This window comes from Chiloscyllium punctatum, chromosome 2, assembly GCF_047496795.1.
Source record: "Chiloscyllium punctatum isolate Juve2018m chromosome 2, sChiPun1.3, whole genome shotgun sequence".
Classification (NCBI taxonomy): Eukaryota; Metazoa; Chordata; class Chondrichthyes; order Orectolobiformes; family Hemiscylliidae; genus Chiloscyllium; species Chiloscyllium punctatum.
In genome coordinates this window covers 77118684-77144401 of record NC_092740.1, presented here as the reverse complement: position 1 = coordinate 77144401, position 25718 = coordinate 77118684, and the positions used below count along the sequence as shown (strand labels likewise).

General features: G+C 39.7%; 1 long non-coding RNA gene across 1 annotated transcript in view; it reads left to right on the top strand.

Moving 5' to 3' along the window:
- Positions 1 to 3386: 3386 nt before the first annotated feature.
- LOC140493306 (uncharacterized) overlaps positions 3387 to 25718 on the top strand; it is a 165521-nt gene continuing 143189 nt past the window's right edge. The window contains exon 1 of the long non-coding RNA XR_011963642.1: positions 3387 to 3638. This is a non-coding gene — a long non-coding RNA (uncharacterized lncRNA). The remainder of the gene's footprint in view (positions 3639 to 25718) is intronic.

The following is a 25718-nucleotide window of genomic DNA, read 5'->3' as shown; positions in this document are numbered from 1 at the left end:
GTCCCTTGACTGAACTGTGGGATATTCCTATTAGACCTTGACATATGGCTATTCAGTTGTTACAGCTGGCACGCATTCCGGAGAGTGGTAATGTACAGCAACATGTCCATCCCTTGACTGTTCACTGCTGACTTCCATGACAAGCTGGCTGGCTTTCTGTCTGCTCCAAAAAGTATATCAGCCTTTATGTTCTGGCTGAGGGGTAAAATGCAACAAGGCACACTTGATATGACAAGGCAAGGCAGTGATGCTGTGAATAGTTAATGTCTGCAAAGTGAGTGCATGCTAAGAGAGTGTGTCTCAGGGCTCCTCATGCTATGATCCAATAGTGAGTTGGGTGCATGTGGGCAATGTCCTGGCAGCAGCCTTCCAATGGAAGGTACCATTGCACTTTGAAATGAAGCATTGACATGCCTACCAAAATGGAAGTAGATTAGGGATGTGTCATGATGGTGAAGCTGGTATATGTCAGATTCCAAGTTGTGTTTTCGATGCAGTGTGTAATCACTGCCCATGGAATGTATCCTGAGATGATGGTGCCTGGGGCCTAGGCTGGAGTTCTGGCAGAGCCTTGACCAGCAAGAGTCATCAGTAACTACTCAGTCTTTCAAGTTGGGAATTGTCACTGTTCATTTCTATCTGATGGGTGGAAAAATGTTAAACTGCAAATTAATGCAAGCTAATTCATGCAAATAGGCCTCTCACCACTCACTGGCAAGAATCTCATCTTGCAGATCAACACTTGGTTGGAAAATAAGGGTTTTTGCTCTAATCATGGAGGATATTTGAAGGATTTTACTCGCTATGGTCCTCATCGTCCAGGGGTGGGGAAGATGCAGCTCACTGTGTCTTTCGATTGAAGCTTTGTGAGTGAAGACCAACCTTCTCTCTGCCTGCCTGGTTGCTGATGTGGACCTGTTGCAGTTGTAGCCAATTGCTGTATTATCCAATCGGAGGATAGTGATTGCGGCAGTGTAGTCAGGAGTTATACATTAGGACCATTCGAAAATCCTGATGCAGGAATTGCGCAGATAATTGAAATTTCTAATGGACAATTATCTAGTGACTGGGATTCTCTGAGAAACTCCCCAGCCCTGCGTCTGAATGGGACACTTTTAATGGTTCTGACTTTCTAACTTAAATAGTTAACCAGAAAAAAGATGGAGGAAATAAAACATGCTCTAACCCCTGGCTAACTATAAAACTGACTCCTGCGTTTAAGGCTGACATATCCCTATATTAACTGGACACCCCTCCACCTTCCTCCACACCAGACCCAACCATCACCTAAGTCAATCCCTGACTTCCCCGATGACAGCTTCCTACCTATCCAAACCTTGAGTCCATATTGATCTCCCCCTGGATTGATACCCTCCCTGAACTGACCCGCAATCAACCTGGACCTTACATCCATGCTAACACACAAATTTCTACCATCAACTCTCCTCAGACTCCCATCCCCAACTCCTCAATTGATGTCCATACCTCACATCTTCCTCCTATACATTCCCCCCTGGACCTGACATCCCATAACCTGGACCCAACACTCATACACCTTGACATGTGACTCCTCTCCAACACGTCCCTTCCACCCTGCTACCCCCAGGACCTGATCCTCCTCACCTACACACACTCCACACCAAAGTGACCCTTCCAACTTCCTCCTGACCTGAACTGATCCAACCAACCTCCTAATTAAACCCGCACCATCAAACACCAACCCAATGCTTTTCAACCTATCCTAAACCTTCACCTACTTACTTGCTGCCCTACTTCCTTCATCCATTTGACACCCTAGCTCCCCCCTCACTTACTTTATATTTTTTACCCTCCTGCAGCAGCTTTCAAAATGGTTTAAGGATATTTAAAACCACAGAATGCAGCATGGTCTCAGTACTCATCCAGCCCAATGCTGACTGCATGAATTCCTGAGCTCCACTATCAGCTGGAAAGGATCCTGGCCTTGAATTTCACCCAATAAAAACCCTCCAAAGGTAAGTAGGCAATGTTCAGTCTGACTGGGGTCAGACATAGGGATCCCATCGCGAATTGTTAGCATCAAGCTAATATGCTTTCCTGGCAATCATCAGAGAGATCTGGTAAGCAATGAAACAAAACCCCAAAGAAGAGAAAATATGCCAGCAGCTACCTTTGCATTCCTTGGTGTTCTTGGAAGAGTGAACCCCCTTCATTATTCAGCCACATAGAACTTTTACAATAGTTATTTAAATATTCCATTTGTATTAGCTGAGCATAAGAGTGTCCGGCTCTGCCAGAAATGTTTATACTGCTAATGTTGTTAAATATCTTTAACACATGTGGGTGGCACAGTGGTTAGCACTGCTATCTCACAATGACAGAGACCCAGCTTCAATTCCTGCCTCAGGCAACTGTCTGTGTGGAGTTTGCACATTTTCCCGTGTCTGCGTGGGTTTCCTCCAGGTGCTCTGGTTTCCTCCCACAGTCCAAAGTTGTGCTAAATTGCCTGTAGTGTTAGGTGTAGGGGAATGGGTCTGGGTGGGTTGGTCTTCGGAGGGTCGGTGTGAACTTGTTGGGCTGAAGGGCCTGTTTCCACACTGTAAGTAATCTAATTTATCCAAACAAGGCGATTTATGAGTCAATAAGTACGGTTTAATGGATACCATAAAATTGATGGTATATGCAGAATTAATCAATTGATACTTGTCGATAGTGCATGAAAAATAACACTTAATTTAAGCTTGAGCACTATAATGATCCTTTGATTGAATTGACATCAAAGTTTCACCAGTCTGCCCAATCATTTGCTTCTGTCCCATTTTAAATCTATGAATTTATAAATAAAATGGAAGAGTCCAATTGCTAATAGTTAGATCAATTGCTAATTATTTCTTAAAACGGTAACAGGCACAGATTTCTGAGCTTCTGCAGATTCAAGCCAACTTGCTTGAAATTTATAAGCTCAGCAGATGCTCTTGGCTACCAATGCTTTATGGTTCATTTAATAACAGGTATGTTTAAAGGAAGGGATAAAATATCAGAAAGGCACAAAATGTCTTTTTATGTTGCTGTAAGTTTTGTGGATTCTGGAGATACTGAAAAAAACTTACCCAATAAGTTTAAATGTTACAAAAGTTGGCTTTCAGTGCACTAATTCATTTAATTAATGGATCTATTGCTACAGGAACAGAATTTGTGAGCCTTTTTCATAATTTAGAAAAAAAAATCCTGTGTTACCCCAAACTGGTAGAATTATTTGAAAAGTTGGAATCAAGTGAACTTACGGCTTTTTACCCTGATGGCAAATCCATTGCAAAATAATATGTCAGATCAATGTATTGAACAATTAAAATGCTATTTATGAATTTCTGATCTGCACATTATGCTATCTTCTATTTAGGAATTCAAGGAAGTATGAAGGAAGTTTTCAAGACCAGTCATTGAATAGTAGGGGACTATAATGAAAAGTGACTGAGATGGGGATTGTGGAGGACTCAATGCTCAACAACAAGAAGAACATCTAACTATAGAACTATTTTGGGAGCAGCTATTTTGGAAAGGTGTTATTATGTCAAAATGCTGCTGTTGAGGTCAAAGTGCAATCTTTGGTGAGCATCAGGTTTTGCTGAGGAGACCGAGCAGCATTCAGGTAAAGCAAGGTGATGTCTTTCCCTTTCTTTTAATCCAATAGTTACTAACGGACTAGTAATGATAGTGGAATGGTTTGCTCCTCCTGTGAGATTTAATAGATCAGTGAGAAGCCAAATGTCCATGACAATGATGTCTGCAGGAAGTGCATCCACCCACATCTCCTCTCAGACCACATGGATCAGTTGGAGCAGCAATTGGTCCCACTGAGAAATATGCTGGAGGCAGAATGTTTTTTGGAGAGGAACATAGTCACACCAAAGGTTCAGCCAGATAGATGGATGACTGCCAGGAGGGGCAGGCAGGTAGGCAGTGCAGGAGTCGTCTGTGAGTTGGCATAGACAAGTTGGATGGGAGAGTCTGTTTCCATGCTGCACACCTCTATGATTCTATAGCTATTTCCGTCTCAAACAAGTATACTGTTGTGTGGGGAAGGGGCAGAGGGCGATGGCCTTTCAGGGGGAAGCTACAGCAGCAGCAGTCTTGTACAGCAGGGAGGGTTGAAATGTAGGCAGGCGATAATGATAGGAGACTCTATAGTCAAGGGTTTTTATGACCCTGAGCGAGACTCCTGGATGGTGTTTTGCCTGTCTGGTGCCAGGATCAAGGATGTCTTTGAATAGGCACAGGACATTATAAAAGTGAACATGAGCAGCTAGACATTATTATCCATATTGGTACTAACAACATTGGCAGTGAGAGAGATTTGGTCCTACAATGAGAATTTAGGTAGAAAGTTAAAAAGTAGGATCTCTGTCACTGTGATACCATAGGTCTCCCAGTAGCTGGTGGGAGATAGGGGAACAGATATGTTGGCAGATTTTAGAAAGATGTTAAAACAACAGGATTTTTGTAGTGGGTGGCTTTAAATTCCCCAGTATTGATCGGGACACCATCAGTGCCGGGGCTTAGAAGAGCAAAATTTGTGAGGTGCATCTAGAAGAGTTTCTTGAAACAATATGTAGACAGTACAACCAGGGATGAGGCCATACTAGACCTTGTTTTGAGGAATGAGCCTCACCAGGTAATTGAAGTTTCAGTGGGGGAGCACTTTGGGGACAGTGATCATAACTCCATAAGTTTTACGATAGTCATAGATAAGGTTAAGACTAGTCTTCAGATGGAAGTGCTAACTTGAGGGAAGGCTAATCACAACAGCATTAGGCAGGAGATTGAGAAATTGGATTGGGGGCAACTGTTAGAGGGTAAATCAACATCTGACATGGGAATCTTTTATAGGCCAGTTGATCAGAGTTCAGGACGAGCATGTTCCTGTGACAGTGAAAGGTGCAGATGGCAAGATTTGAGAATTCTGGATGACACGAGAGATGCAAGGTTTAGGAAATTGAAATTAGACAAGGCCTTTGAGGAATATAAAGGAAGCAGGAAGGTACTTAATCAAGGAATTAGGATGGCTAAAAGGAACTTCCTTAGTATATAGGATTAAGGAAAATCTCAAGGCATTTTTTACATGGATTAGGTGCAAGAGGGTAGGTAGAGTAAGGCTAAGTCTATTCAAGGATAAAAGCAAATTTATGCATAATGCCAGAGGAAGTGGAGAAGGCCCTTAATGAGTATCCTGCATTGGTATTCACCAAGGAGAAGGACATAGATGATGGTAAGATTTGGGAGATATTGCAGGGCATGTTGATATTTAGAAGGAGGAGGTATTGGGTGTCTTCAAAAACATTAAAGTAGTCAAGTCTCCTGATGAGATTTTCAAAGGATAATAAGGGAGCCAAGGGCAGAGATTGCTGGGGCCTTGAGAGAGATCATTGTATCCTCTTTAGCCACAAGCAAGATCTCATAAGATTGGAGAATAATCAACGTTGTTCCTTTGTTTATCAAGGGTACCAGGGATAGAGGTTGGTAAGCCTTCATTTGGGAAACTATTAGAGAAGAAGTTTAGGGAGGATTCACTCATATTTGAAAAAGAGTGGACTTATTCGTGATTTTCAGCATGGCATTGTGCGTGGAAGGTCTTGTCTCACAAATTTGATTGAGTTTTTTGAGGAAGTGATAAAGACGATTGAAGAAGATAGGGCGGTGGATGTAGGCTACATGGACTTTACTAAAGCATTTGATAAGGTCCCTCATTGTAAGCTGGTCCAGAAGATTAAACCACATTAGATCCATGGTGAGTTGGTAATTTGATACAAAATTGGCTTGGTCTTAAGGCAGATTGTAATAATTGAATGAAAATGTAGGAGGTCTGCCTAGCAAGTTTGCAGATGCACAAAAGTTGGTGGAGTTGTGGATAGTGAGGAAGGTTGTCAAAGGATATAGTAGGATATAAATCAGTTGGAAAGTTGGACAAAGAAGTGACAGAAGGAGTTTAATCTGGACAAGTGTGATGTGATGCAGTTTGGGAGTTCAAATGTAAGAAGGAAGTATAGAGTAAATGACATCACCCTTCGGAGTATTGATATGCAAAATGTTTTTTGGGTGCAAGTCCATAGTTCCCTTAAAGTTGGAAATGCAAGTGAAAAAGGTGTTCAAGAAGGCATACAGCATGCTTGCCTTCATTGGTCATGGCATTGAGAATTAAAGTTGGCAAGTCGGGTTGCAACTGTATGAAACTAGTTCGGCCACATTGGAATATTGTGTGCAATTTTGGCTGCTACACTATAAGAAGGATCCAGAAAGATTTACCAGGATGCTACCTGGTTTGGAGTTTATGAGCTATAAGGAGAGGTTGGACAAACTTGGTTTGTTTTTCCTAGACCTTCAGGCAACCTGACAGAAATATGTAAGGTCATGAAAGGCATGGATAAGGTAAATACTTAAGAGTCTTTCTCCCAGAGTGAACATGCCAAATGCTAAGTGAGAGGGGGAAAGTTTAAAGGAGATGTGAAAGTTAAGATTTTTACAGAGGATATTACGTGCCTGGAACACACGGTCAGGGGAGGTGGTTGAAACAGATATGATAGCAATGTTTAAGAGGCATTTAGACAGGCACATAAACAGGCAAGGAATAAATGGATACAGACCATCTGCAGGCAGCTGCAATTAGTCTAGAATGGCATCATGGTCAACACAAACATGATGGACTGAAGGGCCTCTTCTTGTGCTGTATTGTTTTATGTTCTGTGTTCTCGAAATCACAGTGTATGTTGACAATCTTACCATTACAGGAAAATCTAAGCAATTGCAAGCGGGAGAAGGTGAAGGAGAAATAGATCTGAGAAACAGCTTGAAAATGCAGAGAAAGGATATGAGTGGAGGATCACAATGTACTGGGGAAGAGAGAAAACAGTCTAAATAGAAAATAATGCATGTGATGAAGATTCTAAGAGACTTGTCCTTTTAGCAGTGCCTTATTACTCTGAAGTTTACACTTTAGAGGGATGTGACAATAGAAAGTTTTGAGAAGGTTTAGCAGAGACATTGGTGAGAGGCTGTTTCCGCAGGCTGGAGAGCCAGCAATTAGTGAGCATAGACTTTGGACTGAGACAAGGAAACATTTCTTCACTCAGAGGATTGTGAATTGTTTGATTTCTCTGCTGTGAATGCATAGTCATTGAATATATTGAAGGGTTAGGTTGAAAGATTTTTGGAATCCAAAGTAATGAAGGATTAGGAAGGTTAGCAAATTGGAATTCAGGTTAAGGTACATCTATGATATTATTAAGTGAAAGATCTGGATAAGGTGCTAGGGATATCCCATATTCGTTAAAGGGAAGCGGTCAGACAATAGAGAAGACAGAAGCATGGAGTAAGTAGGAGACAGAGTGGCCAGCTTTAATAGGGAGGTTGATGAAGGAAGGGAAGAGGGCAGGTGAGTAGGAAGAATGAATGAGCAGAAAGGAGGCACCTCTATTTTGAGTATGAAGGGGTCTCACTTTGTGTACATGCAGCTTGCTCCACTGTAATTTTTCAAATTTATATGAATGGAGCATTTATTTTTGCATTTGGTGACTCTCACTATTGCTTTATTACCTGCAGCCCACCCTAATCAATGTTTAACAGCAAAAAAAACAGACGTAGATGTTTCTCATGGTCAACTGCAGAATGCATGAGTTGTGTACAATATGACTGTCATACACAGATCTATTAGTCCATTCTCTATTAGTGATGAAAATTCTCCCGCACTAATCACTTCTGAATGCAAATTAATTGCTTAAACCTTTTTGTTAACCAAGTGATTCTTGAATATTCAATGTAGATTTCTTTTAGCGAAGATGGTTTGGGAACTAATTCCATTTCAGCAATGGGTCAAAGAGAAAAAAAATGGATGAATAATCCATACCTGTTTCACAAGGATTTTTCTCTCTGGTTTACTCATTTCCTCACTTAGGCTGCATTAAGGCAAGAACTTTTTATTAAAATTTAATTTAAAAAACTAACTTTTCCAACCTCTAAATATTTACTAACAGTGCGAGTTACCCATTCAGGCTATTTTTTTGATGTTTAGCATTATGTCTTCCATATTAAAATAATCCCCAAATTGGATCCGATTGAATCTTTGATCATAATGACAGAAATAGAAATAAGCTAAATTTGTAAGTTTTTAAAACATGTTCTTAATGGCCATTTCAATATTCTCAGTAATTCTGAAACTACAGTTTATCACGGTTGTTAGACTAGAGAGAATTCATCAGCTGGAAGACATATTTGGCACTTTAAAAGAAATCCACTGTTTTTAATCCAGTTAGCTTTCCTAACTCCGTATTGGGCCTGAGGTCTGAAATTATCTCTCATAGTATTGACATCAACAACTTGTACATGATACTTTCCAAGGCAAGAAAATTGAATCCACTTCCAATTCTTAGTGTAAGCTGGTATTGATCGGCTTCTTGTACATGGTACAGGCCTAGTGAACTAAGCTTCTATCCTCTCTAGAAGGACAGAAGTAGAAATCTTGGCAGGAAATTCCTCATAGTTGCATCACTTTATTATTGTCACTTTTGACAGACGTACAGCCAAAACTGTATCTAATTTTTCTGCCAAAGTTGCAGAGTCAAAATCAAAGCAGCTCTGAGAAAGTTTCCAATTCATGTTCTTCACCATTTGAAATGAAGAAATGTTAGCATGCATAGCACCAGAAAATCACTGGAAGTAGTTTGACTGTTATATTCCCCCACTGGTAGGGTCCGAGTTAGTTTGGTGAGGAAAATCTGTTAATTATATGAATTAAATGATAATGCAGAAATTGGTCATTAAAGATGGTCACCTTAACTTAAGTTATCCTAGCATCTTAGTTTTATTGGTTTGTTTCTATTTTAATGTTTCAGTGTTCAAATGTTTTCAAATATTTTTCTCTGCATAATTTTGGTCCTGGTTATCTCTAAGCACCAATAATAATTGCTTGTAAATCAACCTCATGATGTGTGCGTAGAAATGGGAAATTGAGGAGAGACAGTTCTCTTGGAAGATTGATGATGTTGTGTTTTCTTCTTCAAAAATTGCATTCTAACTTGTTGGTCATTGGCTCACACTCGCACGTTAGCAAGCCTAGACATATCAGAATGATCTCATCTTCAGTGGATCAGTTGTTCAGGGACAAGAATTTTCTCCATCTTGCTTCCAAACAGGCAAACTGCAGGTTGGAAGCAAAGCAATGCGTGGTATGTCTAAAGTCAAATGACTATATGTAATAAGTGGTCTGAATACTTTTGCATGTCAAGTAAAACAGACGGTATAAAAGATTTGGCACCTTTTCTCCCAAAAGTAGGCAAATACATGAATATTAATGTATGCTGCAGATTTTACTCAAGATTACTAAATTACATGAGTCTAACCTTTATCTGAGACCATAAGTCTTGGAGAAAGGGCAAAATGCCCTTAACCTCCTCTAGAGTTTCAAGTAATGGTTGCATTTGCATGTTAAATATCTATTAAGACCACGACCGAAAGTTAAAGCTGGTGTCGCTTTAAGTGTCACTTTGCCGTTCAATTTCTCTTGAGAATGAGAACTGTGAAGTCCCAGTCTTAGACATGGTAAACGGAGATCTTTAAAAGTAAATCTTCATCTTTTTAAAGTTTTTTTTACTGTTCCTTTATGTCTTTTTCTCTTGCTCTCTCTTCCTTTTAGTTTTTATTTTTATATACATCTGATTGAATTCCAATTGTCCTTATTCCTTTCACTGTGATTTTCTCTGTAGTATGAATTTGCTATTGAAGAAGGTTGTTCAACAAGTTTTTAGGTGGCTTGTCCTTCTCACTATCCCATTATCAGCTCACTCTTGAACCCAACTTGTAAGACAAAAGTTTTTCAAGCCCAAGACTGAAAGTTAAAAAGGCTGCAAGCTCTACAGCAAAATATGGGTCAATGCATTCCACTTATGGAAAGTATGTATATTTTTGTTTTGATGTGACCAGCATAAAAAAAAAACTGGAAGCTATTGATTTTTAAATTAATCGAAAAGCTGATAATAGCTTCCATTCCTTCACTATTTATGAAGCAGCCAGGAAACTGGCATCAAAACCACTGGTAGTTCCTGCACTGCAGCCTATTGTTGTAGTTGTCATTGATACTTTGGGCAGAACTGAAATAGAGAATGTGAAGGCAAGAGTAGCGATTTCCTCGTTGCCTCACTATGTTCCCCAGCTTTTGATGCTAGACCCATTGGTGCTGTAAGCAAAATATTTTAAATTGAAACACAAGAGTAATTTTAACACATGTTGCCAATTCTCTGATAGCAGATTAGGTTAAAATTGGATTTCTGTTCTTTGCCATTTATCTTATCAATTGCTGTATTTTGGGGCTCATTTCCAAGAATATATTACTTAAACCTTAACATCCAGCTTTGAAGTACCAGAAGAGAAGGCTGGGGATGTTGTGGGGGTCTGTGAAATCTCTCTCAACAAAGGGCTGAGCAGCAGCAGAATTCTCTTCTAAATTATAATATTCAGCCATCTGAGAGGCCATCTTCATCCCCCATGACCTGTCACAATAGATTACCCATTAGAATTCACTTGATCCTGTCACTATCAAGCATGTCCATACAATGGAGTCAGAAGGTTTACCAGTATTAGAGGAGCATCTAGATGTTGGGTGGATCTTCACCCTGTCAGAGGGATATCCTATCAGAAACTGTCAACTTTAATGCTTTACAGATTGTTCACAGACAAATTTTATTAATTTTAATTGACAATTTGCAAGAAAATTTCTTGCATGGATCTTTGCTCAATAACATGAGAAGTCAACTCACGATTGACACCTCTAATCATATGAGTAGGATTAAGCTAGCCAGGAGGAAATATTTTACAAATAGTACATAACTCTGAAATTGCTTTTCCAGGCAAGGCAGCACTTCTATAAAACACCAAATGATCCATTAACATGACGATCTTACTTCATATCTCTAATCTTGATATAGCAGAAATCCTGCAATATCTATTGCTCTTATCACTTGAATATCTAATATGGCTCTCCAGCAAGAAAGGTTCTGTGTTCAGAATTCAAATTTGTAAAACTTATTTAAATTGGAGCTAAGTTTTCTGCATGGCTTATCACATATTTTTCATTTAATATTTGGTCAGTTTCAGTTATGTGTCAAATATTTTTAATTGCTCTTTTTGGAATGTTAAAAGAGCAATATAAATGTATCTTGGATCATGTTTTGGATTTATCAACCATCTCAGCTCCCATGAAAATGGAATGGAAATGAGTCATCTTCAATCCTGAGGGATTGTCTAAGAGAAGAAATGCTATAATTTTCAAAGTAATTTGATGTCAGTGCATATCAGCAAATCATGGGTTATACTGCCTGTGATTTTCCAATACTCAAGCCTCTTGTTAAGAATCAGTATATCTCAGGTATTGTATGCTATAATGTGCATGCTTGACTATAAGGACGTGTTGCATATTAAAAGCTCCAATATTGTGAAAACATCTTTGCTTTTAATTAAACAGTAATGAAACATCTTACTTCCTTCAACCTGACTATTCCTTTATGTGTTTCATAGGTTTCAAAGAGATCACCTGTCATTATTTGAAACTCTAGAGAATGCAGCCCTGGTTTGCTCTGTTTCTCTTCCTAGGATGGACTCGTCATCCTGGGAAGAAGTCTGGTGAACCTTCATTGCATTCTTTCTGTGGCAATAATAGCCTTCCTGAGAGAAGGAGACCAAAACTGCACACAATACTCTAGGTACAGCTCAACAAAGCTTCTACAATTGAAGCAACACACACTACTCCTGTACTCAAATCCTCTTGTGATAAAGACTAGCATCCCATTATTCTTCCTAGTATTATTACACATGCATACTTAGCATCATTGACATCTAGCCAAAGACAGCCAAGTGGCTTTGTACATCTACAACTTCCAGCTCTTACCATTTAAGAAATATTCTGCTGCTCCTGTTATCAAAGTGTTTAACCTCACAGTTTTCTGAACTATATTCCATCTGCCATGATCTTGATCACACACAAAGCTGTCTGACAATCTAAGTAAACAATGTTAATCAACTCCCTTTTATAAATATTGTTAGTAACATCTTCAAAAAGCTCTCAACAAGTTTGTCAAATATGATTTCCTATTTGCAGATCCATGCTAACTGTGCCCAATTAGATCATTATTGTCCCAGTGTCCATTTGTCATATTATTAAAACAGATTCTAGCATTTTTTCCAACTATTGATGTAAGGCCAACAGTTTAGTAATTCTCTGCTTTCACTCTCATTCCCTTCTTAAATATATGGTGACATTTGCTTCTTTCTGTACCAAAAGAATCATTCCAGAATCAATAGAATTTTTGAAGGTAATCACCAATGCACTGATTTTTTTCCATAGCACCTCCTTCAATACTGTGAGCTGTAAAATGTTAGGTCCCAGGGATGTATCAGCTTTCAGACCCATTATTCTCTCTATTACAATCTTCTTTCTGATAGAAAGTTCCTTCAACATTTCATTCTCCTAAATCACTTGGATCATTAGTCCTAAGAGATTTATGTTTTCCTCAGTGAAAGCAGAAACAAAGTAATCATTTTTTGAATTCATTCTTGGGATGTGGTGTCACTGCAAGGCCAGCATTTATTGCCAATCCTAATTGCCCCAGAGGGCAGTGAAGAGTCAACCACATTGCTGTGGGTCTGGCCTGCAAGCTAGACCAGGTAAGGATGGCAATTTCCTTCCCTAAAGAGCCTTAGTGAACCAGTTGGGTTTTTCCAACAATCGACAATGGTTTCATAGTCATCACTAGGCTCTTAATTCCAGACTTTCATTATATTCAATTTAATAAATTTGCCATGGCAGGATTCGAACCTGTGTTCCTAGGACATTACCTAGGTCTTTGGATTAATGACCCAGTGATAATATCACAAGGTCATCACCTCCCCATTTAACATCACCGTTATAAGTTCTCCTGACTGTGTCTAAAAACAGTCCTCGTTCATCTTAGCCAAATATTATGAAAGCTGTAACATCCTATTTTTGTTTTGCTGGATTCATATTCATATTCTATTCTCCCCTTTGTTATTAAATTCTTGGCTCTCCTTTACTGTATTCCAACAACCTCCCAATCCTCAGAGTTGCTACTAATTCTGGCAACTTTATAGACCTTTTATTTTAATTTCAAACAATCCTTAACTTTCTTTGTCAGCCATGATTGACTGGCCTTTTTAAGTTTTGCACCTGAAGGAATATATTAGTTATTATAAGTCATGGAATAGTTATTTAAAGACTATTCATTACAGAGTACTGAGTACAGTCATGCTTTTTAATGTATTGTCCCAATCCAGCTCAGTAAACCCAGCAACATGCCTTCATAAATTTTCTTCTTCAAATTTAATATCCTTGCTTTAGATTGAAAGCTCTCATTTTCAAACAGCAGGAAAAATTCCATCATAATGTGAAGATTCATCCCTAAAACTTCTTTGACAACACTATTAATTCACCCTTTTTCCTAATGCAATTCTACATCTTAATTAGTCTGTCCTTTCTTAAGATTCTTAATAAAACTTTCTGGAAAACCATCCCTGACATATTCCAGAAACATATTCTCGAGTGTGAAATGGGTTCATAAACTGATTCCTGGGATGACAGGATTTTCATATGAGGACAGACTAGATTGACTGTGCTTGCACTCAATGGAGTGGAAAAGAACGTGAGGCCTCTCAATGAAACATATGAAATTCTGATTGGGCTGAGCAGACAAGGATGATATTTCCTTCGGTCAGGGACCCAGAACAAGGGATCACAGTCTCAGGATACAGGGTAGACAATTTTGGACCAAGATGAGAAGAAATATATTCACTCAAAAGGTGGTGAATGTTTGGAATTCTCTACCACAGAAGGCTGTGGAGGCCAAATCACTGACTATATTTGAGAAAGAAACATATTTCCAGAAGTTAAAAGTATCAAGACATGCCTAGAGAGAGTGAGAGTATGATATTGAGGTAGAGAATCAGCCATGGCAATATTGAATGAGAGTATGGGATCAGTGGGCTGAATAGCCTGCACCTGATCCTATTTTCAGTGCTTTCAAGGTAGCAGTAAGGATCCCCAAACTTTGCAAAGTTAGAGTTGCATCCTGCCACACTGCAGGGAAAGTGAAGTATAAAGATCATAATGAGCAGTTTCAGCATGTGGAATAGTAGAGTCAAAGCTTCATTACTTTATGTCTTGACACATGCGTCATTTGAGCAAACATCCAGAAGTGCAAAGTATTGGAAGTGCTTACTCTCATTGCTGCTTAATTGTTGATATGAGCCCAGGGCATCGTGAACTTTAGTTTTCACTGAAGGACATCAGAACCACATCTGAAAGGAAAAGTCAACATTTTTTCTGCATAGCTAAATCAACATGAAAACAAGTTGAACCTTGAGGAATGTGGCATGCAGCAAGCAGAGGGTTGTCAGCATATTGCACAAATACAATTACAGGGCAAGTTGTCAGAGGTATACTGCAGTGTGCTGCCTAACCAGTCCAGGCATAGGAACCTCATTTTCAGGAGGCCAATGGTCTGTTGTACAATAGCCATTTCATCAGTTGAAATGTGTGCAGTGTCATATCTCTCTTAATGGCAGTCTGAAAATTTCTTAGAATTGTTAGCCAGGTGTAGAAGGGATATCCCTTGTTGACCAGTAACTGGTATGACTGGTGATATCTGATCTTCTTTCAGAATTATAAGTGTTGTAGTCATGTTCACCAGAACCAGCTGAGTGCCTTCATTAATCCTTCTTTTTTGGTATAAGCCTAAGTTACTGAAACCAAGTGAGGAGGGATACCATTCTAAGTCTTTGGCAGAAGATAGGCTTAATTGTGGTAAGTTAAATTGTTTACTACATAATGCTTAATATCTAGTTATATTACATCTCAGTTACATGATTGTCTCCAGGTTCAACTTAAGAGGACATACAGATTGCAGTTAGCTACGTAGCACTGACAACTGGTACTGCAACACTGCTGAGAGACCATTATAGAGTCAGAGAGATATAGAATCCTTCAGTCCAACTCATCTATGCCAACCAGATATCCTAATCCAATCCCATTTCCCAGCACTTGAACCATATTCCTCTTAAACCCTTCCTATTCATATACCCATCCAGATGCTTTTGAAATGTTATAGTTGTACGAGCCTCCACCACTTCCTCTTGCAGCTCATTCCATTCAAGCACTACTCTCTGCAAGAAAAAGTTGCCCCTTAGGTCCCTTTTAAATCTTTCTCCTCTCACCCTAAGCCTATGCCCTCTAGTTCTAGATTCCTCGACACCAGGGAAAAGACCTTGTCTATTTACCCTATGCATGTCCTTCATGATTTTATAAACCTCTATAAGGTCACCCCTCAACCTCAGTCATAGAGTTATACAGCACGAAAACAAATCTCACAGTCCAACTTCCTCCCACCAACCAGACATCCAAATCTGACCTGGTCCCATTTGCCAGCATGTGGCCCATATCCTACTAAACCCTTCCTATTCATGTACCCATCCAGATATTTTTGAAATGTAATTGTGGCAGCCTCCATCACTTCGATTGGAAGCTTATTCCAAACACACATGACCCTCTGCATGAAAATGATACCTTTTAGATTTCTCTGAAATCTTTCCTCTCTCACCTTAACTCTATTTCTCAAATTCTCAAATTCCATCTGACGGTTAGGGGATCTATAATACAATCCCAATAAGGTGATCATCCCTTTCTTATTTCTCAGTTCCACCCAAATAACTTCCCTGGATGTATTTCTGGGAATATCCTCTCTCAGTACAGCTATACTGCTATTCCTTATCAAAAACACCACCCCACTTCTCTCTTGCCTCCCTTTCTGTCCTTCCTGTAGCATTTGTATCCTGGAACATTAAGCTGCCAGTCCTGTCTATCTCTGAGCCATGGTTCTGTAATTGCTGATATCCCAGTCCCATGTTCCTAACCATGCCCTGAATTCATCTGCCTTTCCTGTTAGGTCCCTTGCATTGAAATAAATGCAGTTTGATTTATCAGTCTTACCTTGTTCTCTGCTTTGTCCCTGCCTGGCCTGACTATTTGGTGAGGACAAGCCAGGGAACTATAGACCAGTGAGCCTGACATTGGTGGTGGGCAAGTTGTTGGAGGGAATCCTGAGGGACGGCATGTACATGTATTTGGAAGGGCAAAGACTGATTAGGGATCATCAACATGGCGATTTGAGCGTGGGAAATCATGTCTCACAAACTTGATTGAGTTTTTTTGAAGAAGTAACAAAGAGGATTGATGAGGGCAGAGCAGTAGATATGATCTATATGGACTTCAGTAAGGTGTTCAACGAGGTTCCCCATGGGAGACTGGTTAACAAGGTTAGATCTCATGGAATAAATGGAGAACTAGACAGTTGGATACAGAACTGGCTCAAAGGTAGAAGACAGAGGGTGGTGGTGGAGGGTTGTTTTTCAGACTGAAGGCCTGTGACTAGTGGAGTGCCACAAGGATCAGTGCTGGGTCCAGTAATTTTCATCATTTATATAAATTATTTGGATCTGAGCATAAGAGGTACAGTTAGTAAGTTTGTAGATACACCAAAATTGGAGGTGTAGTGGACAGTGAAGAAGGTTACCTCAGACTACAACAGGATCTTTATCAGATGGGCCAATGGGCTGAAAAGTGGCAGATGGAGTTTAATTCGAGGTGCTGCATTTTGGGAAAACAAATCTTAGCAGGACTTATACACTTAGTGGTGAAGTCCTGGGAAGTGATGCTGAACAAAGAGACCTGGGAGTGCAGATTCATAGCTCCTTGAAAGTGGAGTCGCAGGTAGATACGATAGTGAAGAAGATGTCTGGTATGCTTTTCTGTATTGGTCAGAGTATTGAGTACAGGAGTTGAGAGGTCATGTTGTGGCTGTACAGGACATTGGTTAGGCCACTGTTGGAATATTGCGTGCAATTCTGGTCTCCTTCCTATCGGAAAGATGTTGTGAAACTTGAAAGGGTTCAGATAAGATTTACAAGGACGTTGCCAGGGTTGGAGGATTTGAGCTGTAGGGAGAGGCTGAATCAACTGGGGCTGTTTTCCCTGGAGCGCTGGAGGCTGAGGAGTGACCTTATAGAGGTTTATAAATTCATGAGTGGCATGGATAGGATCAATAGACAAAGTCTTTTCCCTGGGGTGTGGGAGCCCAAAACTAGAGGGCATAGGTTTAAGGTGAGAGGGGAAAGATATAAAAGAGACCTAAAGGGCAACTTTTTCATGCAGAGGGTGGTATGGAATGAGCTGTCAGAGGAAGTGGTGGAGGCTAGTAGAATTGCAACATTTAAAAGGCATCTGGATGGGTATATGAATAGGAAGGGTTTGGAGGGATATGGGCTGGATGCTGGCAGGTGGGACTAGATTGGGTTGGGATATCTGGTCGGCATGGACAGGTTGGTCCGAAGTGTCTGTTTCCGTGCTATGCATCTCTATGACTCTATTCCCTCTTGTTTTGAACTCCCCCAACCTAGGAAAAAGACTCCTGCCAGAAACTGTCCTTTATATCCTGATAGGCAGAGCTTATTGTTTGATAACAGTTAGCCCTTTCAGTTACCAACTGACATGTACAACAGCAACTATCCTTGTCTGGGAGGAAATCTTTGAAAGAGGCTATTGAGTGCTCCTGGATGTATGAGTCATAGTAGCTCTCGAACTATCCAGTACAGATTTGAGATATCTAGCTGTTGTGGTCATAAATTGTTTGAACATTAAAGGACTGGTGTATATTTCTGTTGAGGAAGGCTGCTGGTTCATATTAAGGTACTTTGATTCTTTTGTGAATGTAACTGATTGCATCCTGAATTGAGGAAAGCAATGATGAGAATCCCAATTACTTTGCCTCCTGACTCACTGTATCAAGAAGCAAAGAGATGGATTAGTGAGATCTCATTAAAGAGAGCTTCAGGGATTCTGGATGAACGTATGAGGTGAGGACTGTGAAACCATAGAGTTCCCCTATAACTCCTGAAATGATCTGTTCTGCAAGAGATGAAATGTAGCTGTTACCCTTAGGACTATTGGGAATGGATTGATGCCAGGTTCTTACGCCCATAGATCTTCATCCAGCAGTGGGCGTACAATGATTCTGGACATCCTCAGACACCTTCTGCATTGGGTCTCACTCATTTACACATGGTGCTTCTAAACCTGTGGATCTTGTTTCACCTAGGAGCTTTCTTTCAACATGATGCCTCTGTTCTGCTGCTTCTGTACAGCAGCTTATGGCACAACTCATTGGAAGTTGCAAAACATATATGGAAAGGTCTATATGTTGTACGTCTCACAGAGAGGTGCCCATTTAAAGATAATGTTTTTCCTGAAATGATAACACTAAAATTGCTTTTGGCTTTTCAGTTATTTGCCAGAAAGTGTTATGTTTCTTTTGCCTCAACATCAGGTTCTGGTTTCTATTCCACTGTCATCATCCCTGTTTCTTGTCACTTCTAAGCTATGACTCACCGAGTATTAACTTCTGAAGTTATCCTCCTGCAAGTTTTGTTGCTCATTGGATTGATTGCCGCATGTTATCCACAAAGACTTGATTTTGTGCACAGAAATTCAAGCTTGTATTTTGGCAAGATAAGAAAATAAGTAATAACCATAACAATGCACAAATTTCCAGATTTTATATGAATTGCAGAAATTTAATTTTCTCCACATGCTATTTTTAAGGCACAGCTTAAGCTGTTCCTCTAAATTCATGCAAAATTTACTATAGTTTCACACAATAACCTGATGAAACAAGTGCTTTGAAATGTTAACAAAAAGGAGTTAGTTTAAAGCAATTAAGTTTTCTAAAATGTTGTTGTGGTTCTGATCGCCGAGCTGGGAATTTGTGTTGCAGGCGTTTTGTCCCTTGTCTAGGTGACATCCTCAGGGCTTGGGAGCCTCCTGTGAAGCGCTTCTGTGATCTTTCCTCCTGCATTTATAGTGATTTGCATCTACCGCTTCTGGTTGTCAGTTCTAGCTGTCTGCTGCGGTGGCTGGTATATTGGGTCCAGGTCGATGTGCTTATTGATTGAATCTGTGGATGAGTGCCATGCCTCTAGGAATTCCCTGGCTGTTCTCTGTTTGGCTTGTCCCATAATAGTAGTGTTGTTCCAGTCGAACTCATGTTGCTTGTCATCTGAGTGTGTGGCTACTAAGGATAGCTGGTCATGTCGTTTCGTGGCTAGTTGGTGTTCATGGATGCAGATCGTTAGCTGTCTTCCTGTTTGTCCTATGTAGTGTTTTGTGCAGTCCTTGCTTGGGATTTTGTACACTACATTGGTTTTGCTCATGCTGGGTATCGGGTCCTTCATCCTGGTGAGTTGTTGTCTGAGAGTGGCTGTTGATTTGTGTGCTGTTATGAGTCCTAGTGGTCGCAGTAGTCTGGCTATCAGTTTGGAAATGCTCTTGATGTATGGTAGTGTGACTAGTCTTTTGGGTTGTGGCATGTCCTCATTCCGTTGTCTTTCCCTTAGGCATCTGTTGATGAAATTGCGGGGGTATTCGTTTTCTAAAATATTTTCTGAGCTAAATAAACCACTGAATTGAAATATTGAGCGCAAATGATCTTTGCCATTGGCAGTTGACCTTTCCCATTACCAGTTTTCAGATAGCACTATGCATGTAAATATTTAGTATGTCATAATATATTATTGTGGCATTTTGTGCATTTATTTTTCAGAAAATTCACAACTCAGGCATATTATGGATTGTCTTCACTGGACTGTTCAGAGAAAAAAACCAGTAATTATTAGAATGAGCTTGAGGTTCAACAACAATATTATAGTTTCGCAGGAAAGGAGAACCAGTGAGGGAGGTGCATTGGGAGTCTGAGTCAATCAGTGTCACAGGGTCTTTTCCCCAGGGTTGGCGAGACCAAAACTAGAAGGCATAGTTTTAAGGTGAGAAGGAAAAGATTTAAAAGGGATCTCAGGAGCAACTTCTGCACGCAGAGGGCAGTGTGTACATGGAATGAGCTGCCAGAGGAAGTGGTGGAGGCTGGTACAATTGCAACATTATGGATGAGTACATGAATAGGAAGGGTTTAGAGGGATATTGTCCAATTGCTGGCAAATGGGGAATGAGAATAATTCAAGATATCTGGTCGGCATGGACGAGTTGGACTGAAGGGTCTGCTTCCATCATGTACATCTGTATGACTCTATGACTGACAACAGACACACAGCTATGACGAACAATATGCATCTATCCACAATCACAGCTAGCATACTACCAAGTGACTGTACAGTGCCAAATCATGATAACTGTAAAAGGACCGGAATTGGTTTACGATACATCCACTAAGGCTTATCTGAATATATTGAGAAAATTTATCTATACATATCCTTGGATATTTTATCAGTTAAACATTACTGAGAAAATCAGTCACTTGACATCATGATATATGATGGTTCAGTATAAAGATACCCATTGTGCTTTCCATCACTTTCTCTTTATATTTTAATCAGTGTAGTCAATCAGGCATGTGTATTTCACCTACTGTAACATCAATAAACACAGAAACTAGGCTATTTGTGTAATTCTATAATACTGCAGCCTTGTAAGAATTTAGTGTTGTAAATAAACTTCAGGATATCTGAGTCAACAGAACCCAACAATCTGTGTTATGTGTTAAACAGAATAAATATAGCAAACTACAAATGGTATTGTGCAGAAGGCATTTAACCAAGTCTTCTGCAAGTGTCTTATGAATAACGTGGAAGCCCATAGTATTAAAGAGAACCTTAAAGTTTTAATCAACATCCCGGGAGTTACTATTGACCAAAAACTCAACTTGATTTGTCACAGAAGCATAGTTGCTACAAGAGCAGTTCAGAGGTTATAGGAAGACTACAGCTCCTGACTCCTAACATCTGTCCATCATCCACAAGGCATAATTCAGGAGTGTGATGGAATACTCCCCACTTGCTTGAATGGGTAAGGCTCTAATAACACTCAAGATGCTTGACAACATCCAGGACAAAGCAGCCCACTTAATTGACACCATATTCACGAATATCCACTCCCTCCACCACCGATGCTCGTAGCAGCAGTATATAATATCTACAAGATACAATGCAGAAATTCACTGAAGATCCTCAGAAAGCACCTTCCAAACCCATGGCCATTTCTGTCTAGAAGGATAGGGTGACAGATCCATGGGAACACCAGCAACTGTAAATTCCTCTTTAAGTAACTCACCATCCTGTCTTGGAAATACTGTATACTGTCATTCTTTCACTGTCGCTGGGTCAAAATTCAGCAATTCCCTCCCTAAGGGTATTGTGGGTCAACCTACAGCACATGGACTGCAGCAGTTCAAGAAGGCAGCATGCCATCACCTTTTCAAGGGCAACTGGGAGCAGGCAAAATATGATAGACAGCTAGCGATGCCAATGTCCCACGAGTGAACAACAAAAATATGGAATTGGCTTAGTGACAGAAAGCAATGTATTGTGGTGGATGAATATTCTTTGGGAAGTTATTTCCAGTGCTATTCTCAAGGATCAGTTTTTGATTGACTATCCTTTTTACTTTTTGAACATGACTGAAGGTGTAGAAACCAATGTTATAAAGTTAGCAATGTAGTGAATAAGGAAAAACACAATTGTAGGGTTTGCCAGAAAATGGAATTGATATAAATATAGCACTTAGAGTTCAATGTGGAGAAATGTGAAGAGGCATAATAAATCTATTCAGTTAGCATCTCTGAGGACTAACAGCCATTCCAAAGCACCTTAAAGTTTATGAAGTATGTTTGGAATGTGGTCACTGCAATGTAGCAAATAGGACAGCTATTTCCACACAGCAAGATACCACAAGCATTATTGTGGTAATTACTAAGCAACTTGTTTCTTGTGATGTTTAAGGGATTGAGGGATAATATTTGTCCCATCGTCAGGGCCAACACCAGTATTGTTCATCAAAAAAATGCCTTTTGATTATTTACCTGAGAGAGCAGACAGCATCTCATTTAGCATCTCAACTTAAAGGCAGCATTTCCGACTATATAGCACAATCAAAAGTATTACATTGTTTTGTTCACCCAGATCTTTGTGTTCAAGTCTTTGAGTGGGACATAAGCTCACAAGCTTCTGAATCAGGCATATGTGTTACTAACTGAATGACAGCTGACACAGTAACATTGCAAAGTGGTGCATTGAGGGAGGACTAATACTTCTTGAAAAGTATAGATGAGAAAAGAAAACATTGTGTTCTTCTGCATAAATCCTGAAAGAGTGCAAGGTAAATTAATAAGATAGTTATTTGAGTTTGTAAATAGAGGCACAGAATAGAGAAACAAACGGCCATGCTTGAATTTTATTAGCTATTTGCTAATCATCATTAGAGTATTGTGAGCTGTTCCAAACACTGCTCTACAGGAAGAATGTGCAGATCTTATAAAGTGTCCTAAGGAGATTTATTAGATGTTGCCAAGGATGACAAATGTCAGTTATGTTTTATGCTGTTGACATGTGCAAAGATGATACTAGTTCATATCTATAAATTTTATTTACATTACTTATAAACTGTCTGCACTCTCATGCTTCCAGTTCGTTTTTTCAGTTTTGTTCCTATTTCTCTCTGCAACCATGTTTAATTAATAACATATTGTGGACTGTTCATGTTAACAGACGCATATAATCAGACATGGACTAATTAAACAATTAATTGCTACAATTCTTCGGAAAGCCTGGATTCCTCTCCTTGAAAGAAAAAATGTTGCAATATAATCAAATAGATATTTTCAAGATGATTTGGATTTTGAAAGATTGGGTACTAATAGTTTTGGATTAGGGTTTGCTCGCTGAGCTGAAAGGTTCATTTCCAGGTGTTTTGTTACCCTACTAGGTACCATCTTCAGTGGACCTCAGCTAAAGCGATGCTGAAAATTCCTGCTTTCTATTTATATGTTTGGGTTTCTTTGGGTTGGTGATGTCATTTCCTGTGGTGATGTTATTTTCTGTGGGGAAGTCACTTCCTGTTCCTTTTCTCAGGGGGTGGTAGATAGAGTCTAACTCGATGTGTTTGCTGATAGAGTTTCAGTTGGAATGCCATGCTTCTAGGAATTCTCATGTGTATCTTTGTCTGGCTTGTCCTAGGATGGATGTGTTGTCCCAGTCGAGGTGGTGTGCTTCCTCATCCCTGTGTGAGGATACTAGTGAGAGAGGGTCATGTCTTTTTGTGACTAGTTGGTGTTCATGTATCCTGGTGGCTAGTTTTCTGCCTGTTTGTCCAATGTAGTGTTTATTAGTCCTTGCATGGTATTTTGCAAATGATATCAGTTTTGCTCGTTGTCTGTATAGGGTCTTTCAAGTTCATTAGCTGCTGTTTTAGTGTGTTGGTGGGTTTGTGGTCTACCATGATGCCAAAGGGTCTGAGTAGTCTGGCAGTCATTTCTGAGATGTTTTTGATGTAGGAGAGAGTGGCTAGGGTTTCTGGATGTGTTCTGTCTGCTTGTTTGGGTTTCTTGCTGAGAACGAACCCAAACAAGCAGACAAAACATGTCCCCTACATCAAAGACATCTCTGAAATGACTGCCAGACTACTCAGACCCTTTGGCATCATGGTAGCCCACAAGCCCAACAACACACTAAAACAGCAGCTAATGAACTTGAAAGACCCAAAGCAGACAATGAGCAATACTAACGTCATTTACAAAATACCGTGCAAGGACTGTAACAAACACTACTTTGGAAAAACAGGCAGAAAACTAGCCACCAGGATATATGAACACCAACTAGCCACAAAAAGACATGACTCTCTCTCACTAGTATCCTCACATATGGATGAGGAAGGTCACCACCTCGACTGGGACAACACATCCATCCAAGACCAAGCCAAACAAAGACACACATGAGAATTCCTAGAAGCATGGCATTCCAACTGGAACTCGATCAATAAACACATCGAGTTAGACCCCATCTACTCCCCTCTGAGAAAAGGAACAGGGAGTGACTTCCCCATAGAAAATAACATCATCACAGGAAATTACATCACCAACCCAAAGAAACCCAAACATATAAATAGAAGGCAGGAATATTCAGCAGTGCTTCACCTGAGGCCCACTAACAATGTTACCTAATAGGGTAATGAAATGTCTGGAAATGAACCTTCCAGCTCAGCGAGAAAACCTACATCCAAAACTCAACTTGACCTATAAATCTTCTCAAAACTCGGGTACCAATAGTTCCGTCTGATGAGTGGACGAAAAACTGGGGTGATTTATTTAAAATCATTAGCATAAAAATCCAGTGGAAGGATGTATGTTTTGTATAATTGAGATTTTAGAATGAGGAATACATTACCTGATAAGGTAATGGAAATGAATTCCATAAAAATCAAAGAAGATTAAACAGCTACTGAAGGATGAAGAATTTACACAGTAACAGAAAACAGGGGTGAATGTGGAACTAAATATGATTGCTCTATCCAACAATTAACACATGAATGAAAAGTTAAATGGAATCCTTCTCTACTGCAAATTTCTGTAATTCTGTGATGTTAATATAATTTATGTGGAAAGTCAGCTTAGACTGAAGAGAACTAATCCTACTCTACAAGCCAGCCCAAGGTTATTTATGTTGAGCTGTAAATGGATCGCCTATCTTGTTCAAACTCCTATCTCCGTTTATGGAGAGCGTGCAGTTCGAAGGTAGAGAGTGAGGCAGATTTCATGATTTTTCTCTTATTTCTGTTGTTTTCTCTCAAAATGTTTTCTTTCCTCGAGGTATGCATTGAGAAGTTTACATTACAATCATGCTCTCATCTGTTCCCCATAAATGGTCAAAAGACAGAAATAGGTTTTATGTGGGTACTATACATAAAAGGAGTGAGCATGGGTTTGTATAGAACAATGGGGAATGTATCAAGTTGTCAGACAAATGACCATTTGAAACTAGACAAAAACTAGAACAATATTTAATAAGGAAGGTATGTTTCATGCTATAATTGTTCCTGAATGATATTACAATGAAACTACAGCATTTTGCAAATGACAATCTTTTTCATGTGGACATCACCAGTAAGGCAAGTATTTGTAGCCTATTTTTAATTGCCCCTGAATAGAATGGCTGTTCAGAGAGAACCACATTGTGGGAGGGCTGGAGTCACGTGCAGACCAGACTAGATAAGGGTGGCAAATTCAATCTTTGAAGAACGTTAGTGAACCAGATAGGTTTTTACAAGAAACAATGAATGTTTTGTGATCACCATGACTAAGACTAGCTTTCCATTCCATATTTTATTAATTTAAAACTACACCAGCTGTCAACTCAGTTTTGAGTCCATGTTCCCAGTACAATAGTCTTTGGCTTGCTAGGCAAATGACATTGCAACAACACCACCATTTTCCCTATGTTTACCCTTATTTGTCCTTGTCCTCTGTAAACATTGAATTCCAATCCTTTGCACAATGCATTCAGCATGGGCATGGTCACTGCCATGTTGCTTAACCTAGAATTCACTTAGGTCAGTGACCACAGAGGTGAGGGGGAATATGTAGCAGGGTTTTGGATGATCTCAACTTCAAAGAAGTTAGAAAATGGAAAACAATCAGGAATGTATTGATATTTTGAACCGTTAAAGTAACAAAAGCATCGATGAAGAAATTTTTCTGTACATGCTACATCGAGATTTCTGTGACACTCTCCTTAAACTACGGTACCTAGCATACTGCTTGCCATTTTCCTCCTGCACTTAAATCAGACGGAAAATG